This window comes from Amblyraja radiata, chromosome 4, assembly GCF_010909765.2.
Source record: "Amblyraja radiata isolate CabotCenter1 chromosome 4, sAmbRad1.1.pri, whole genome shotgun sequence".
NCBI lineage: Eukaryota > Metazoa > Chordata > Chondrichthyes > Rajiformes > Rajidae > Amblyraja > Amblyraja radiata.
The window spans coordinates 4,566,957-4,586,521 of NC_045959.1; positions in this window are offsets into that span (position 1 = coordinate 4,566,957).

The following is a 19,565-nucleotide window of genomic DNA, read 5'->3' on the forward strand; positions in this document are numbered from 1 at the left end:
CCCCCCCCTCTCTCCCCCCACTCTCTCCGGCTCTCTCTCTCCCCCTCTCTCTCCCCCTCTCTTTCTCCCCCTCTCTCTCCCCCTCTCTCTCCCCCTCTCTCTCCCCCCCTCTCCACCCACCTCTCCATCCTGCCCCTCATTTTTCAAAAGTTGCTCGCCACTCCCTGCTTGCTCATTCAAGACTCTGCCGGAGATGAACGGTGGTGGGACTCATCTCCGGGGGGGACGAGTACGCCTACCGGGATGAGGTGGAGCAGCTGACAGTGTGGTGTGGAGAAAATAACCTGCTCCTCAACACCTTAAAGACAAAGGAAATAATAATAGACTTCAGAAAGAATAAAACGGACATGGTACCATTAATTATCAGAGGGGACTGTGTGGAGAGGGTGGCGGATTTCCGCTTCCTGGGAATCCATATTGAGGAGGACCTGACGTGGAGCGTGAACACCTCTGCGCTGCTGAAAAAGGTCCAGCAGAGACTGCACTTCCTGAGGGTGCTCAGGAAGAATAACATCACTCAGAGACTGCTGCTGTCCTTTTATCGGTGCTCCATTGAGAGCATCCTAATATACTGTGTATGCGTATGGTACACCAGCTGCACAGCGGCTCAGAGGAAAGCGCTCCAGAGGGCCATTGACAACGCCCAGAGGATTGTCGGCTGCCCTCTCCTTACCTTGGAGGATTTACACAGTTCCCGCTGCATAAAAAAATCCCAGAGTATTATAAAGGACATTTCCCACCCCGGACACTCCCTGTTTGAACTGTTACCGTCAGGCAGACGGTACAGATCTACAAGGACAAGGACAAACAGACTTAAAAACAGTTTTTACCCCACTGCTATAAAGGCACTAAATGTAGCCGCCAAGGAACGCAGGGGCGATACATACTAAGAGACTGTGAAATCGACAGAAGGATGTAGGGCTGGGTGTTTATGCGTGCTATTTTTATGATATTTATTTTAGTTGTTTATCTTTTTTAAATATTTTACCTTGTATGTATCGTTAGCTTTTAGAAATGTTTGAATGGTGCACTGACTGGCTGACATTTTACAATTTCGTTGTACATGGTTCATGTTACAATGACAATAAAGAAACTATTCTATTCTATGAACCCGCCCCCACCTCCTCCCTCCTCTCCCCCCACCCCCCCCCCGGCCTCTCTCTCCCCTGCTCTCCTCCCACTTCCCCTCTCCCCCCTCCTCCCAATCCTCCCCCTTCTTCCCGCTCCTCCACCCCTCTCCCCCACTCTCTCCCCCCTCAAGCCACACATCCCCCTCTCCACCCCCCCTCTCTTCCACCCTCTCCTCCACCCTCTCCTTCCCCCTCTTCCTCCCCCCTCTCTCCCTCTCCTCCCCCTCCCTTCCTCCTCTCTCCCGCTTCCCTCACCTCCCCTCATTCTCTCCCCCTTTCTCTCTTCCCCCTCTCACCCTACCTCTTTCTCTTCCCCCTCTCCCCCCCTCTCTACCCCCTCCCTGCCCCCTCTCTACCCCACTCTCTACTCCCCTATCCCCCCTCCCCCCTTCTCTCCCCCTTCTCTCCTACTCTCTACCCCTCTACCCCTCTCCCCTCCCCCCTCCCCGTCCCCTCCCCTCCCCCTCCTGCCTTAACCACTCCCCCCTCTCCCCCCCTTTCCCCCCTCTCCCCCCTCCCCATCCCTTCCCCCACCTCTCTCCCATCCCCCACCCTTCCCCCCTCTCTCCCATCACCCACCCTTCCCCCCTCTCTCCCATCCCCAACCCTTCCCCCCTCTCCCCCTCTCTCCCCTCCTCCCTGTCTCTGCCCCTCCCTCTCTGTCTCTGCCCCTCTCTTTCTCTGTCTCTGTCCCTCTCTCTCTGCCTCTGCCCCTCTCTCCCTGTCTCTGCCTTCACTCTCTACCCCACCCCCTCTCTAGATGCGCCGGTGAGTTGGGGGCTATGTGTCAGTGGATTGGGCAGGAATGGGATAAAAGGAGCCAATGAATAATATTAATATAATATCAAGGGGGGTGTTTAGTGCGTGTGTGTGTGTGGGGGCGGTGGTTAGAATGTGTGTGACGCCGCTGGTCGTCCCCCCTCCCCCCCCTGCAACCATTGAGGGGACGGGACCCAACGGGTCCCACTTGGTCTAGTATACATTAAACATTAAATTGGCACGTTTTCCACCATTTCCATTGTTTAAATCCAGCTTTTTCTATGATTTACAAAAAGCTGAGCTTAGTGTTCCAAATGCTTTCCCTTGTCATTGTTTCCACTATTCTAAGCTCACATTATTTATATTATTCAGGACATAACTTGTATGTAGTTGAGGCATCAATTGTTTACATTGGAGAATAGCTGATGATAAATTATATAAATCAAGATATATAAATTAAGGCACGGTAGCATAGCGATGGAGCTGCTGCCTTACAGCGCCAGAGACCCGGGATCAATCCTGACTACGGGTGCTGTCTGAATGGAGTTTGTATGTTTTCCCCATGACCTGCGAGGGTTTTTGCCGAGATCTTTGCTTTCCTCCCACACTCCAAAGATATTCAGTTTTGTAGGTAATTTGTATTGGTATAAATGTATAAATGTAAAAATCATGTGTATAGGGTGGTACCCGGACGGGATGCCGAAGGACGAGAAGCCGAATCCAAGAATTCGAAGCCAAGAACCCCGCGTCCATCACTTCAAAAAGCCGAGATGCCATTATAAAATAGTTAAATTGTTGTACCTTGTACGTCTCCAGTCACGGGATTGGTCCAACAACTTGTCAGTCGTCGACAAAGGTCAGCGATTGGTCCAGAACCCCGCGTCCATCACATCACTGCAGCAGCTTGGAGTCACTGCCACCATTTTACAAATGCAAGCTCAAGCTCCCCCCACTCTCCCGTTTCCCCCCGGCAAGTGATGTGATGGACACGGGGGTCTGGATCAATCACTGACCTATGTCGATGACTGACAAAGTGTCGGACAAATCCCATCCCCAGAGATGTCATGTCCGTTCGGTGTCATGGCTTTTTGACATCATGTCCGTTCGGCAGCTTTTCGAAGTCATGTCCATTCGGCATCTTCTGTTCGACGTCGTGTCCGTTCAGCTTCGTATCATTTTGGCGTTGTGTCCATTCGACTTTGTGTCCTTTCGACGTCATGTCTGTTCGGACACATGTCCTTTCGACGTCGTGTCCGTTCGGTGTCTTGGCTTTTCAGCATGATGTACGTTCGGCATCTTGGCTTTGGCTTATCGGCTTCGACGTCCTGTCCGCACACGGTAGAGGGTAGTGTTAATGTGCGGGGATAGCTGGTTGGCGTGGACTCGGTAGGCAGAAGAGACCGTTGTCGCTCTGTATCTCTAAACTAAACTAAATCGATGACCAGCAGCATTACATAACATGCTAGCGAACAGTGGGACAAGCAGCATATGTGCAGGGAAATAGACTGTCAACATTTTACAAATGTCACAATTCTCTGCCACAGGATGTAGTTGAGGCCAGTTCATTGGCTATATTTAAGAGGGAGTTAGATATGGCCCTTGTGGCTAAAGGGATCAGGGGGTATGGAGAGAAGGCAGGTACAGGATACTGAGTTGGATGATCAGCCATGATCATATTGAATGGCGGTGCAGGCTCGAAGGGCCGAATGGCCTACTCCTGCACATATTTTCTATGTTTCTATGTTTCTATCTGTAGAATATAGGTTTCAAGTTGATTGTCTTTTGATAGAATATCTTTAATGTCAGATTTGTAGCATCTGCAGCATTTTATAATCTGAATCATGTTTCCTACAGGTAGCACTCAAGGTTACTCACATCATAAACAATTACCTAAAATGTTTGATATGATTCTGATACGTACATGACAGTTTTATACTTTTTGGAAACAAAAATAGCAGTCTCCAAATTTGATATATTGAAAAAAGGGATGTTTTTTTGGCTGTGTAACCCCAATCCCATCTCTTTATGTCAAGAGAGGCAACAAATGTATGGAAACCATACATCTGCCTTCAACAATACTCTCTCTGTACAAATCAGTCTTTCTATACATTAAACATTCCACTTTATCCTCCCCAATATATGCTTGTCGAGCTTGATCAGGCAAGGTGGCACAGTGGCGCAGCTCAGGTCTCTGAGTTGCTGCCTCAGAGACCTGGGTTCAATCCTGACCAGGGGTGCTGTCGATGTGGAGTTTGTATGTTCTGTCTGTGACTGTGTGGGTTTCCTCCAGGTGCTCCAGTTTCCTCCCACATCCCAAAAACGTTTGGATTTGTAGGCTAATTGGTCTCTGTAAATTGATCCAAGTGAGTAGGGAGTGGATGGGGAAGTGGGACAACATAGTATTAGTTTGAACAGTTGATCAATGGTCAGTGTGGTATTGGTGGGCTGTAGGGCTTGTTTCCATGCTGTATCTCCGAACTAAACTAAAGATGTACCACATGCTGCCATTGATGAGATAACCTTTGTCTGGGGTTTGAATTATGAAAGTAACTTGTAACATTCTATTAGACTGCTCTAGGACTTGGATAAATCGAAAATGAATTTTGAGCACTGCATCAGCAAAATAAAGATCTTCATTAATAAAGAGTAATTTTATGTTTCACTTTGTCATTTATCCTCCAGGATTGTGCTAATTCTTCAGTTCACATCTCAATTTATGTTAAACCCAAATGGACTAAGACTTGACCACAAATGTCTACTCCAGCATGCCATTTCAGACATTTTAAAGAATTGAAATGTTACAAACATCCCGGGAAGTGTTCGGTGAATTAGAAAGGGAAAAGAACCAATGGGTTCACTTCCATTAAATCTGTGAGTGGCAGTAAAGATTTTCAACTCAACTTTCAATTCTCCTTTTGAAATGAGGTAAAAAAGTTGAAAATCTTCAGCTTCCGCAGTCAACAGCTTTTCTAAGAATTGCTAAAATAATAGTACACTTAGAAACAATAGAAAGGAGAACTTCTGGAAAAATGCCACAGATTAGACTATCGGGATTGTCTGTTTTGTTTTAAGAATTGCTGTTACTTGTATTTTAAATTGTGTTGTTTTGGCTTCTTCAGCAAATTTTGCCCTGTGCAAAACAAATAATTTTATTAGAGCTGAGGAAGAAACAATGCACAGTTATTAATCTCCAGTGCAACCATTGTTTCTGGCCTATTCTAATGGGAGATGAAAAATGGAAATAATAAACACCCACTAGCTTCATATGGGGAGCATGAGATGGATACAATACAATGACCAAATACAAGGTGATTTATTATTTATTGTGTTTGGTGCACAGGAGCTAATCAATGAAGTAGGATCTTACATAATTGACAGCACAATAAAATATGTGTTGGTTTGTTGATTGGCTCATATATGATGAGCAGCATTTTTATTGTTTGTAGTGAATATAATGGAAATTGGTTGTATAAGGCAAAATGATGTATTACAGTCTTAGGACATCTCAGAACACTTTATGAAAGAAGGAACTGCAGATGCTGGTTTAAACTGAAGATAGACACAAAAGCTGGAGTAACTCAGTGGGACAGGCAGCATCTCTGAAGAGAATGAATGGGTGATGTTTCGGGTCTTGACCCTTCTTCAGACTGGTTAGGGAAAGAAGTGATATAGATGGTGATGTGGAGAGATAAAGAACAATGAATGAAAGATGTGCAAAAAAGTAAGGATGATAAAGGAAACAGGCCATTGTAAGCTGTCTGTAGAGTGAAAATGAGAAGCTGGTGCGACTTTGGTTGGGGAGGCATAGAGAGATAGAGAGAGAGGGAATGCCGGGGCTACCTGAAGTGAGAGAAATCAATATTCATACAACTGGGCTGTAAGCTGCTGAAGCGAAATATGAGATTGGAGGAACAGCATCTCATATTTCACTTGGGCAGCTTACAGTCCAGTGGTATGAATATTGATTTCTCTCACTTCAGGGAGCCCCGGCATTCCCCCTCTCTCTATGCCTCCCCCACCCAAGTTGCACTAGCTTTTCATTTTCACCCTACTAACAGCTTACATTCACCCTGAAACACCCATTGCTTCCCTCCAGAGATGCTGCCTCTCCCACTGAGTTATGCCAACTTTTTGTGTGTATCTTCAGAACATATTATATCCAATTAAGTATCTTTGAAATGTTTTCAAAATTGTAATTAATGAAGCCAAGCAGCAAAGGTCCAAAAAAGAACAATGCAATTTCCTTGTAAACTATTTTAGTGATAACCGTTTGTGGGTAAAATTATGGCGCATGGTATTGGGGGTAGAGTGCTGACATGGATAGAAAATTGGTTGGCAGACAGAAAACAAAGAGTAGGGATTAACGGGTCCCTTTCAGAATGGCAGGCAGTGAAGTGGGGTACCGCAAGACTCAGTGCTGGGACCACAGCTATTTACAATATACATCAATGATTTGGATGAAGGGATTCAAAGTAACATTACAAAATTTGCAGATGACACAAAGCTGGGTGGCAGTATGAACTGTGAGGATGATGCTATGAGAATGCAGGTTGGACGAGAGGGCAGATGCATGGCAGATGTAGTTTAATGTGGATAAATGTGAGGTTATCCATTTTAGTATCAAAAACAGGAATGCATATTATTACCTAAATGGTGTCAAGTTGGGAAAAGGGGAAGTACAACAGAATCTTGGGGTCCTTGTTCATCAGTCGATGAAAGTAACCATGCAGGTACAGCAGGCAGTGAAGAAAGCGAATGGCATGTTGGCCTTCATAACAAGAGGAGTTGAGTACAGGACCAAAAAGGTCCTTCTGCACTTTACAGAGCCCTAGTGAGACCTCACCTGGAGTATTGTGTGCAATTTTGGTCCCACAATTTGAGGAGGAACATTCTTGCTATTGAGGGAGTGCAGCGTAGGTTTAGAAGGTTAATTCCTGGGATGGCGGGACTATCATATGCTGAGAGAATGGAGCGGCTGGGCTTGTATTCTCTGAAGTTTAGAAGAATGAGAGGGGATCTTATTAAAACATACAAGATTATTAAGAGTTTGGACGTGCTAGAGGCAGGAAACATGTTCCCGATGTTGCAGAAGTCTAGAACCAGGGGCCACAGTTTAGGAATAAGGGGTAAGCCATTTAGAACGGAGATGAGGAAACACTTTTTCACACAGAGAGTTGTGAGTCTGTGGAATTGTCTGCCTCAGAGGGTGGTGGAGGCCGGTTCTCTGGATACTTTAAAGAAAGAGCTAGATAGGGCTCTTAAAAATAGAGGAGTCAGGGGATATGGGGAGAAGGCAGGAATGGGGTACTGATTGGGGATTATCAGCCATGATCACATTGAAACTTACAAATTTCTTAGGGGGTTGGACAGGCTAGATACAGGAAGATTGTTCCCGATGTTGGGGAAGTCCAGTACAAGGGGTCACAGTTTAAGGATAAGGGGGAAATCATTTTGGACCGAGATGAGAAAAACATTTTTCACACAGAGAGTGTCGAATCTCTGGAATTCTCTGCCACAGAAGGTAGTTGAGGCCAGTTCATTGGCTATATTTAAGAGGGAGTTAGATGTGGCCCTTGTGGCTAAAGGGATCTGGGGGTATGGAGAGAAGGCAGGTACAGGATACTGAGTTGGATGATCAGACATGATCATATTGAATGGCGGTGCAGGCTCGAAGGGCCGAATCGCCTACTGCACCTATTGTCTATTGTCTATTGGACAAGACGATCAATAATTAAGCATATCAAGAGGCAATAGTGTAACAAAACATGTATGTGCACTAAGCAATCAAATTTTATCACACTCACACTTTTGACAATGAATCTCCCCTCATGCAACCAATTACAAACACCCATGCACAGGAATAGCGTCTTCCCTGCTATTATCAGACTTCTGAACAGTTACATAGAAACATAGAAAATAGGTGCAGGAGTAGGCCATTCGGCCCTTCGAGCCTGTACCGCCATTCAATATGATCATGGCTGATCATCCAACTCAGTATCCTGTACCTAAATTAAAGTTCTCCCATAATTCATGATATTGTCCCAATTGTCTATCCTACCTTATTGTGGACATTGGACAGTTTTCTCTTGAACTGTAATGTAACTATATTGAAAATTATATGTGGCACTCTATACAAGGAAGGATGAACTTGTGAATACCATGTTTCAGTGCTGACTGATGGATATTTTCAATCGGTCTGTGATGGGGATGTGATGGCTTGGGAGATGTTGATGTGGTTGATGTTCCAAAAAAATATGTTATGAGAGTCACACTTACTAATTTTGACCTTGCCCATGCAACCATTATATATTGATGGAATTTGTGTCCTTGTGGCTTGGTATCTGGTCTGAACTTCCAAAGAGATCTGAAACCATAGCTTTTGGAGAGGTTTTCTGCACTGGAAAGAATCCGTCTCATCATTATTTCCTACTGCAAAACCTTAGGGTAATATTTGGACTGTCTTGGAAATTTATATTTAGCTCCCAGTCTTTCATGTGGAACTTTATACAAAAGTTCAGTTAAACAATGTCCATTAATATTTAAGAATGTCACAACAGTCGGCCGAGATGACATTAATGAAGGATCATCCAGTTAGGCTTTATGGGTGGAGCTGAGAAATGAAAAGGGACGGTCGCCTTGCTGGGATTGTATCAACTCAAGTCAAGTATCCTTTATTGTCATTAAAACTTTTCAGTCTGAACAAAATTTCGTGCCTTGCAGTCATAACATAGAATAAAATAACAAAACACACAATAAACACAGATTTAACATCCACCACAGTGAGTCCACCAGGCACCTCCTCACTGTGATGGAAGGTATTATATGACCCCAAATGGTCAATGGGAATTAGTGGAACCATTATGCAAAGAAAATTGCTCTTTTCGAATGTTTCATTTGTATGCCAAAAATGACATGGGAATGAAACAAAAAAATCTCTGATAAATAAAAACACACATGGAAAGCTGATTATGGGCTTAATTCTGAAATTTCACAAACTTGTATGAAAGATCTGGAAAGAGTGAATGGCTTTCATGTATCATGTCTTAAGTGCAGCCACTTTTCTGGTGTAGATGCACAACATCAACATTTGCACACATTAATGTCACAACAACAAATGGATGACTAGAGATACTGTTTAATGCTGTTCATAGAACTGATGCAGTATAGAAGGAAGCTATTAGGACATTGAGTCTATGCTGGTTTATTGCAGAGCATTCGCCTGCCTCTCATTTCATTGTTTTGTCCCCACGGCCCAGTAAATTGTTCTCTCTTTAGTCCCTTTCCTTTTGAAGGCACTGATTGAATCTATTGCCACCACCCATCCTGGCAGTGAATTCCAGATCAAAACCACTCACTGCATTAAAAAAGCTTCCTCTTATTTTTCCGTTGTACCTTTGGGTCAAAATATAATTCTGCGTCTCCAGGTCCTTGAAATATTTGCTGATAAGAACAGTTTCCTTCAATATACTTTTGAACATCACCCAGGTGCGTAGTCACGTCATGTCAAGTCAAGAGAGTTTATTGTCATGTGTCCCAGATAGGACAATGAAATTCGTGCTTGCTGCAGCACAACAGAATATTGTAAACGTAAATAAAGATCAGCTCAGTGTGTCCATATACCATAGAATATATATATACACACATAAATAAATACATAAAGTGCAATAGGCTTTTATAGTTCAGAGTTTGTTTGAAGTTGTGTTTAATAGTCTGATGGCTGTGGGGAAGAGGCTGTTCCTGAAGCTGGATGTTGCAGATTTCAGGCTCCTGTACCTTCTCCCTGATGGCAGCGGAGAGATGAGTGTGTGGCCAGGATGGTGTGGGTCCTTGATGATGCTGGCAGCCTTTTTGAGGCAGTGCCTGCGATAGATTCCCTCGATGGTAGGGAGGTCAGAGCCGATGTAGTGACTGGGCAGTATTTACAACTTTTGGCAGCCTTTTCCGCTCCTGGACGTTCAGGTTGCCGAACCAAGCCACGATGCAACTGGTCAGCATGCTCTCTACTGTGCACCTGTAGAAGTTCGAGAGAGTCCTCCTTGACATACCGACTCTCCGTAAACTTCTCAGGTAGTAGAGGTGCTGATGATTGCATCAGTGTTCTGGGACCAGGATATATCTTTGGAAATATGCATGCCCAGGAATTTGAAGTACTTGACCCTTTCCATCATTGACCCGTTGATATAAACGGGACTGTGGGTCCCCATCCGACCCCTTCCAAAGTCCACAATCAGTTCCTTGGTTTTGCTGGTGTTGAGAGCCAGGTTGTTGTGCTGGCACCATTTGGTCAATCGGTCAATCTCACTTCTATACTATGACTTGTCCCCATCAGTGATACATCCCACAACAGTGGTGTCGTCAGCGAACTTGATGATGGAGTTCGCACTATGTCCGGCTACGCAGTCATGAGTATAGAGTTAGTACAGCAGGCGGCTGAGCACGCAGTCTTGTGGTGCTCCCGTGCTGATTGTTATCTAGGATGACACATTTCCACCAATCCGGACAGACTGTGGTCTGTGAATGAGGAAGTCGAGGATCCAATTGCAGAGGGATGCGCAGAGACCCAGTTCTGAGTACTTGGTAACCAGCTTGGAGGGGATGATGGTATTAAATGCCGAGCTGTAGTTAATGAATGACAGCCTGACATATAAGTTTTTGTTGTCCAAGTGGTCCAGAGCGGAGTGGAGAGCCAGCGAGATTGTGTCCACCGTTGATCTGTTGTGGCAGTAAACGAACTGCAGTGGATCCAGGTTTTTGTCGAGGTAGGAGTTGATTTGCGCCATGATCAGCCTCTCAAAGCACTTCATCACCAATCTCATTGGTAAGGGATTTATTCATGTTTTTTGTTACATTTTTCAGGAGTTTTAATAGTTTTTTGATGGGATATGCCAGAAATCACAATCAAATTGGACATCCTAGATGGACCAAGGTAACTTTTCCTGTTCTCCTGAACAAGTAGCTAGGTAATTTAAAATTATATTCAGACAATTTCAGATAACTGCATTTTGTTAAAGAAACACAAATAAAATAAATAGTAAAGATAGATGAATGGAGACCTCTAGTTACTACATGATTATAAGGTTGGCAGTATTCAGTCATGGAGTTTTTGCAGAGACAACATCCTATGCCCCTTTCCCATTTTGATACAGTTGCTGATTGTTGCAGTGCCAATTAAAGATGTCCTTGGTGCAAGTTATGCCCCTGTCCCACCAAGGAAACCTGAACGGAAACCTCTGGAGACTTTGCGACCCACCCAAGGTTTCCGTGCGGTTCCCGGAGGTTGCAAGTGGTTGCCGGAGGTTGCAGGTAGTGGAAGCAGGTAGGGAGACTGACAAAAACCTCCGGGAACCTCCAGGAACCGCACGGAAACCTTAGGTGGGGCGAAAAGTCTTCAGAGGTTTCCGTTCTGGTTCCCTTGGTGGGACAGGGGCATAACTCGCTCCAAGGACATCTTTAATTGGCACTGCAACAATCAGCAACTGTATCAAAATAGTACTCGAACGCTATCTGACACATCCTCCATCAACTATTAACACACACACACACACGCACACGCGCACACACACACACACACACGTGCGTGTACATAGTTTCTTTCCATGGGAGGGGGGAGAGAGGGAGAGAGGGAGAGAGGGGGAGAGGGAAAGAGGGGGAGAGGGGGAGAGGGGGAGGGAGGGACAGAGAGAGGTTGTGTCTCTCTCTGCTCTGGTGGCTGAGAAGTTTTGAAGGAAACTTTTCAAGGTTTTTGTCGATTGAAGAGGGACAGAGGCAGTGAGATTATAAAGCTTGACTTAACTTTCGACTGCTGAAACTTTCCTTTGTTAAAGGATTTTTCCATTCAGTGAGGAATTCCTGTGTTCTTCTGGAGCTCCATGGGAGCGGCTGTGGCTGGCAGATTGCCAAGAGTGCCTGGAGTTCGAGGGGTAGGAAAGTGTGCAGTGTTTTTGTTGTTTCTAACACCGGATCTCTGCCCCCATACCGTTTTGCACAGAGCAGGCTGCCTGGGCTTATACACTCTGGAGTTTAGAAGGATGAGAAGGGATCTCTTTGAAACATATAAGATTGTTAAGGGCTTGGACACACTAGAGGCAGAAAACATGTTCCCGATGTTGGGGAAGTCCAGAACCAGAGGCCACAGTTTAAGAATAAGGAGTAAGCCATTTAGAACGGAGACGAGGAAACACTTTTTCTCACTGAGAGTGGTGAGTCTGTGGAATTCTCTGCCTCAGAGGGCGGTGGAGGCAGGTTCTCTGGATACTTTAAAAAGAGAGCTAGATAGGGCTCTTAAAAATAGCGGAGTCAGGGGATATGGGGAGAAGGCAGGAATGGGGTACTGATTGGGGATGATCAGCCATGATCACATTGAATGACGGTGCTGACTCGAAGGGCCAAATGGCCTACTCCTGCATCTGTTGTCTAATGTCTATTGTCTATTGTCTATTACATAGTGCCCAGAACTGAACACAATACCCTAAAGCGGCCTCACCAATGTCTTATACAACTGCAACATGGCCTCCCAACTTCTATACTCAATACTCAGACTGATGATGGCCAATGTGCCAAATGTCTTTTTGACTGTTGTTGGAAGTGTTTCTCCCCCATCCTGAGTGTGCAATGGAGAGATAGCAGATCTGGGTCAATAGAACCAAAAGTTGCTTTGCTCATTCCCTGGTCTTTACTACAGAATGGCAGCTACTGGCTTCAATAAGTAATTAAACAAAGGTTCTTGGATCCGCAAGTGACCAGGATGCTAACAATTGTTTTTTTGGACATAAAAATAAGACTTTCCTCTTTTTAATTGTATGTGAGGTTGACTCTGCAAATTATGGCAAATTGTAATGTGGACAAAAAATTCAGCAACCTTCTGTTACCTGATTCTGTTCTTACAAAAGAAATATTGAATTGTAGTCAATGCAGTTATTTCAAAAGCTGGAAAATGAACCTCTCTGGGCCAATCAGCTGAGTACATAAGACTACACTTGTGAAAGAATTATAGACGTTGATGCATGATTAATGGCCTTGTAAATATTTGACTACCTTACAATCTAGTCACTCCTGGTGTGAATTTTAGAGATACAGTATATAAGCAGGCCACATAGTCTTTGAAATTACTTCCATTTCCTCACTATTCCCCTTTGATTGATGAGTATTCCCCTTTCCAGTATAAATCTACTTCCCAATGGAGTTTTATTATTGAATATGGTTTTCTAGCAGTGAATCTTAGATCATTAAAATCTGTTCGCATTAATGTATTTCTCCTCATTTCTTTATTAATAGCATATATTGTTTGCTGGGCTTGCATTTATTATCCTTCCCCTATGGTCCTCGAGATGGTGATGACAAGCAAACTTCTCAAACTTCTCTTGTCTTCTGGTGATGCTACTTTGTTGCTACCGCAAGTACTGTTCCAGGATGTCGACCCAGCATCAATGAAAGAACATTGACATATTTCCAAGATAGACACAAAATGCTGGAGTAGCTCAGCAGGACAGGCAGCATCTCTGGAGAGAAGGAATGGGTGACGTTTTGTGTCGAGACCCTTCTTCAGACTCTTCAGGTGCAACTTGAAGGGATCATGCAAGTGGTGGTCTTCCCATCCACTTCTTTGTAGTTCTGGAGTTTAAAGGTTTGGGAGATGCTGGGACGTTAGTAAATGTCATGCATTTTTTAGACGCTAAACAGTACAGATTCTGGACAATAGCAATGGAGGTGTGAATGCTTACAATAGTGATTGAAATGCCAGTTAAGCATTCTGCTGTCTGTGAGTAATGTAGAATTTCTTCAGAGTTATCCAGGCAAGTAATCATCCAGGCAAGTATGATCATTCAGGCAAGTAAAGAGTATTCTATCATACATCAGATTTGTGACATTGAGATGGTGGAAAGGCCTGACAATGTCATCAAGCGCTTTGCTTGTCACACGATACCCAGTTTCTGATCTGCTCTTGCAGTCACAGTATTTGTTCCTGGTCTATGGATACTGATGGTGGGTTCTTGTTGATCGTAAAGCCAATGGATGTCTAAAGTAGGTGGCTATACAATCTTTTATTGGAGTTGGCCATTGTTGGTACTTTTATCGTACAAATATAATTTTCCACCGATGATCCCCTTCTTGAATGTCAGTTTGATATTAAGAAAGAGGAGATTTAGTTCTCGTCTAGATATACAGCACATAAATAGGCTCTTCGGCCCACAGCCCACGCTGACCAGCAATCACCAATACACAAATTCTATCCTACACACTATGGACAATTTACTGAGCCAATTAACGTAAAAACCTGCACGTCGTTGAAATGTCAGAAAAAACTGGAGCATCCGGAGGACATCTGTGCTGTCACAGAGAGAATGTACAAAATCCGGACCGACAGCACTCATAGGTAGGATCAAACCTGGACCTCTGGCGCTGTAATGCCCCTGTCCCACTTAGGAAACCTGAACGGAAACCTCTGGAGACTTTGCGCCCCACCCAAGGTTTCCGTGCGGTTCCCGGAGATTTTTGTCCGTCTCCCTACCTGCTTCCACTACCTGCAACCTCCGGCAACCACCTGCAACCTCCGGGAACCGCACATGGCCAATGCTCCACAATCTCCATAAAGCATTGGTACCTTTGTGCCCATTCTCTTTCTCTCCAAAAGTTCTGTGCTTCACTTTTCCAAATGTGCTGGAGTCCGCAAATCTTCTTCATCCTCCACTGGATCCAATTTTCAACCAATGATTCTTCATGATTCTGGCCTTCATGAAGCTTAGCAAACTCAGCCAACTTCAAGTTCTCATTGCTCGACAGAAGATTAACGCCTTACGCCATAGGGATCTCCTGTTCTTCAACCCGACCTCTGACTCTGTATTTGTTGAATTCAAAAACATTCATGATAATCAGGCTTACTACTTTTCCCAGCAACTTTATAAGTCTTTATTACTATCTTTACTTTTTCCTTGGTGGACCACTTTCCCTGCTGTGCACTTATAATTTAATCTAATAAATAATTATAGGCATGCATCATCTACAAAATAGTTGCCCCTGTCCACCACAGCCTCACTAAACCTTCAGGGTTGAATCCCTTGTTCCTCTCTCTTCGGGATAGGATCCTCCTCATTTCATTCCTGAATGGCCAACTGACTATTTTGAGGCTGATTATTTTGTGACCGTTAGCGTTAGATACCCAGCCTGGGCGAACAGCAACCCTGCATCTTATTCAATCAAACTCCAGAAGAATTCTGCATGTTTCAAGGGATAATCTCTCATTCTTCAAAACTCAAATCAGTGAAGACCCAGTCAAAGCTGGCCAACTGAGTCTCATTCTTTATCCATTTCCTCCACAGATGCTGCCTGACCTGCTGAGTTCCTCCAGTACTTTGTGTTTTGCGATTGACTTTTCCCTAGGATTTGCAACAAGGGGATATATCTGCACGTCAACTCTGATATGTAACTCCACTTTCATCGTTACACTGGAATAAAGATTGCATTTGGATCCAGCAGCCAACCATGGCATATTGGAAATCAGCAAACGGCCACTTACTTAAGAAAGGAAGGAAGGGGAGAACAGGTAGTGGAACAAATGTTGCAATCCACACAAAGGATGTGATATAAACACATTTAGGTGGTAATGTTCATGTTGTAAAACTCTTAAAAATCATTTTATTTTCTGCTAAAATCATCAAATAAGTTAAAATTGCTGCTGTTCTTTAAGGAATTCATAGTCATATGACGAAGAAACAGGTCCCTTTAGCCGAACTCGTCCATGCTAAAAAAAGTGTCTTCCTGAGCATGTCCAATTGCTTGCATTTGGCACATACCCATATCTCTGTCCTATCCTTTAGTCTGTCATAAAGTCTTTTAAACATTATAATTTTACCTGCCTCTACCACTTCCTCTAGCATCTCATTCCATAAACTCACCGACATCAATGCAAAAAAAATTACCCCTCCATTCCTCTTTAAATTTCTCCTCTCTCACCATAAATCTATGCTTCCTGTTTTAGACTCCTTACCCTGGGAAGAAAGATTGTGACAAGCCATCTTATCTATGCCTCTCAGGATTTTACAAATGTCTTCTAAGTCACCCTCAGCCCTTTTACTGTTCAAATTGTTGGATATGATGCCAATAAACATTCTCTGCCCGAAAGCTGATTGAATAGCAACTGAACTGTTACTTGGCAAGTACATCAGCAAGTGTACACGTCGAAGATCTGCAAGTATAAGTATAATATTATACATATTATCTTTCACTATTGCAAGCACTACTAAAAGTCCACCCACTTAAAATAAAGTCTGCCACCTTAACATTTATCTCGTTATTCCTCATGTATTGTGTTTTCACAATTATTGACTCAAATATTTGGTGTTGATAACATTCTCAGAAACTGTTTTTGAAATTTTATTGATCTTTGCAATATTGAGTATAAAATGCCGTGATCAATAACCCAGGATGTTTCAACCCTTTTTCAAATTTGACATCACCTCTCAACAGGAACAAGGTGCAGGAACCTGAGAACTATTATCTGCCATAGACACCAAATGCTGGAGTAACTCAGGCGAGTATCTCTGGAGAGAAGGAATGGGTGACGTTTCGGATCAAAACCCTTTTTCAGACGGTCTCGACCCAAACCGTCACCCATTCCTTCTCTCCAGAGATAATCAATCAATCAATCAATCAATCAGTTTTATTCGTCACTTGCACATAAAGTGCAAGTGAAATTAATTTGCCAGCAGCGGTACAATGAAAAAAGAACACACAAAAACACAATAAAAATTTAACATAAACATCCACCACAGCATTCATCACTGTAGTGGAAGGCACAAAATTTCCCCCGTGGTCGGGAACTCAACCCTCCGCAGCCGCCGCTGAGGGCGTCCAGATGTGTAGACAAGGTAAAGTCCAGGTAAGTCCTGAATCGGTGCCTCCCCACCGGAGACCGCGGCTTCAGGTTGGTGTAGACCGCAGGCCGGCAGTCGAAGATCTAAAGTCCCCGCCGCGCTGCAGCCGGAAGCACTGCAGATACTGCCTGAGTTATTCCAGCATTTTGTGTCTATCTTTGATTTAAACCAGCATCTGCAGTTCCTTCCTAACTATTATCTGCCAATCCAAGAACAGCTTCTGGCACCAATCATCAAGCTCTTGAACCACACTCTTGCACCTCGTTCCGTATACTCACCAACATCTATGTGAAAAAATTACCCCTCTGGATCCTCTTTAAATTTCTGCTCTCTCACCATAAATCTATGCCTTCTAGTTTGAAATGCCTTACTTACCCTGAGAAAAAAGATTGTGGCAATCCAACCATAACCCGACTTTAGCTACAAACTACTGTGAACTTTTTAGTACTAACGTTGCACTACATACTTTGGCTTGGACTATTATGGTCTGATTTACCTAATATGACACCTGTCGCTTTACCTCCCCCTCGACTCCATTCAAGGATGCAAGCAGTCATTCCAGGTGCGACAGAGGTTCACCTGCACCTCCTCCAACTCATCTATTGCATCCGCTGCTCTAGATGTCAGTTGATCTATATCGGTGAGACTAGGCGTAGGCTTGGCAATCGTTTCGCCGAACACCTCCGCTCGGTCTGCACTAACCAACCTGACCTCCCGGTAGCTCAGCACTTCAATTCCCTCTCCCGTTCCGTATCCGACCTCTCTGTCCTGGGCCTCCTCCATGGGCAGAGTGAGCAACATCGGAAATTGGAGGAACAGCACCTCATATTCCGCTTGGGGAGTCTGCATCCTGGTGGCATGAACATTGAATTCGCACAATTCTGTTAACCCTTGCTGTCTCCTTATCATCCTAGCTCAGCCCTCGGGCTCCTCCTCCTCCTTTTCCCTTTCGTCTCCCCGCCTCCCCCCCACCCCCTATCAGTCTGAAGAAGGGTTTCGGCCCGAGACGTTGCCTATCTCCTTCGCTCCATAGATGCTGCTGCACCCGGTGATTTTCTCCAGCATTTTTGTGTACCTATGACTGGTCATTTGTTGTATATGTACATGTGAGTACTTGACTCTCTAGGCTCTTGAACTTTCCTCTTTAATTCACCCCATTAGTTTTTAATTCTCATTTCCTCATATAAGGCATCAATGGTCATTACATTATAGGAACGTATATGGAGCCAACGGAGGCTGACAGAGAGAAATAGAACTGTCAGATTCTTTGAAAGTGGTGACATTTTGAAGGTTCTGAAATGATTGTCATATTTGAAATGCCAATTTTTTTATTTTGTAAGTATGGGTTGTTCAGTTGAAAATAGATTTGAGCTGTCAGCTGAATGGAAAGCACAAGCTAACAGTTCTAACATTCATTGCCAAGGGAACAGTACATGTGTTTCTTTTTTACTCAGAATTGTAACTGTTACACAATGAATATTAAATTAACTTCATCCCGCCTTGGTTAAATTTAAATGGCTTCTTTTGATGGGCTTTAGTGAAATGTTCTTTATAATGCACCAAATAGGAAAATATGGTAAGTAATACGAACCACGTTTTAATATCAATCCCTGTGAATGAAAAAGAAACACAATAATTGATTGGATAAATAAGGGTCTACAGATGGTGAAATCTGGAACCAAAAAAAATAGTAAGATTAAACGAGAACTTACCAGTTTGAAGTTTGATCTGTATTTTATGAGGAGTTACGATGAGGGATTACGTGAAGAACCCGCTCAGTGCGCAGGCGCGGCATACTTCCAAGCAGCGGTGTGGAATCACAGATAGACACAGTTATTTGAAGTAAACATAGTAAAGATAAGGAGACATCAATTTATTAGTTTGATCCATATAATGAGGGTGGGAGCGGAGGGCACGTAATCCCTCATCGTAACTCCTCATAAAATACAGATCAAACTTCAAACTGGTAAGTTCTCGTTTAATCTTACTATTTTACTTCGGAGTCACGTGAGTGACTACGTGAAGACTTCAAAGCTCTGTGATTTCAAACCGTGTAACAGTTCATACTTCACTCGCTGCCGAAGTCATTCGAGGGAGGAAGTATGTTATCGTAATCAACCATGAATCTGTTTGTAAAAACAATAATGGTGTTATTAACAACAACAAGACCAATTGCTCCCCCGGGCTTAAATTATATATTTTTTGCAGATTCTTTTTCTGCAAACGATACAGGTTCTGTCAGTGGTTTGTTATAAAAGTTTGGAACGTATACTCCCTAGACCACCCTGCAGTAGCCAGGATGTGGTCCATAGGCTCGTCCATCCTCTTAGTTACTGACGTGGAAGCTGTCCTGGTGGAATAAGATTTTATACACGTTAGTATTTACTCCAGCAACTCCCAGTACCTGCTTGAGCCACTAGAGATAGTTTAGCTCGTCACCCGACCATGAGGTTTCCTGTGGCTGACCCATAAGGCTTTTTCCTCTCCCTCGGTATTCCTTATTGTGTCGATCTCTAAGTGGGTCATGACACATAAAACGTGGTTCAGGTGGGTATGCCCGGAATTTCATGACTGGACCTGATGTTCCTGGTCTGTTCTGTTTGGCCAACCCTTGAATGGGCATGTGACACTATCTGGTGTTATAACCATGTTGTCCCATCGCAGTAGATGGGAGAGCTGGCTCTTTGTGTTGATGTAAGGCCACCAGCATGTCCATCTTCAGGGTAGGCTGTTCCAGGGTGAGTGACCTGGCTGGTGATCATCCCCTAAGGTATGTCAGGATTTCACTGACATCCCAATTTGGGTG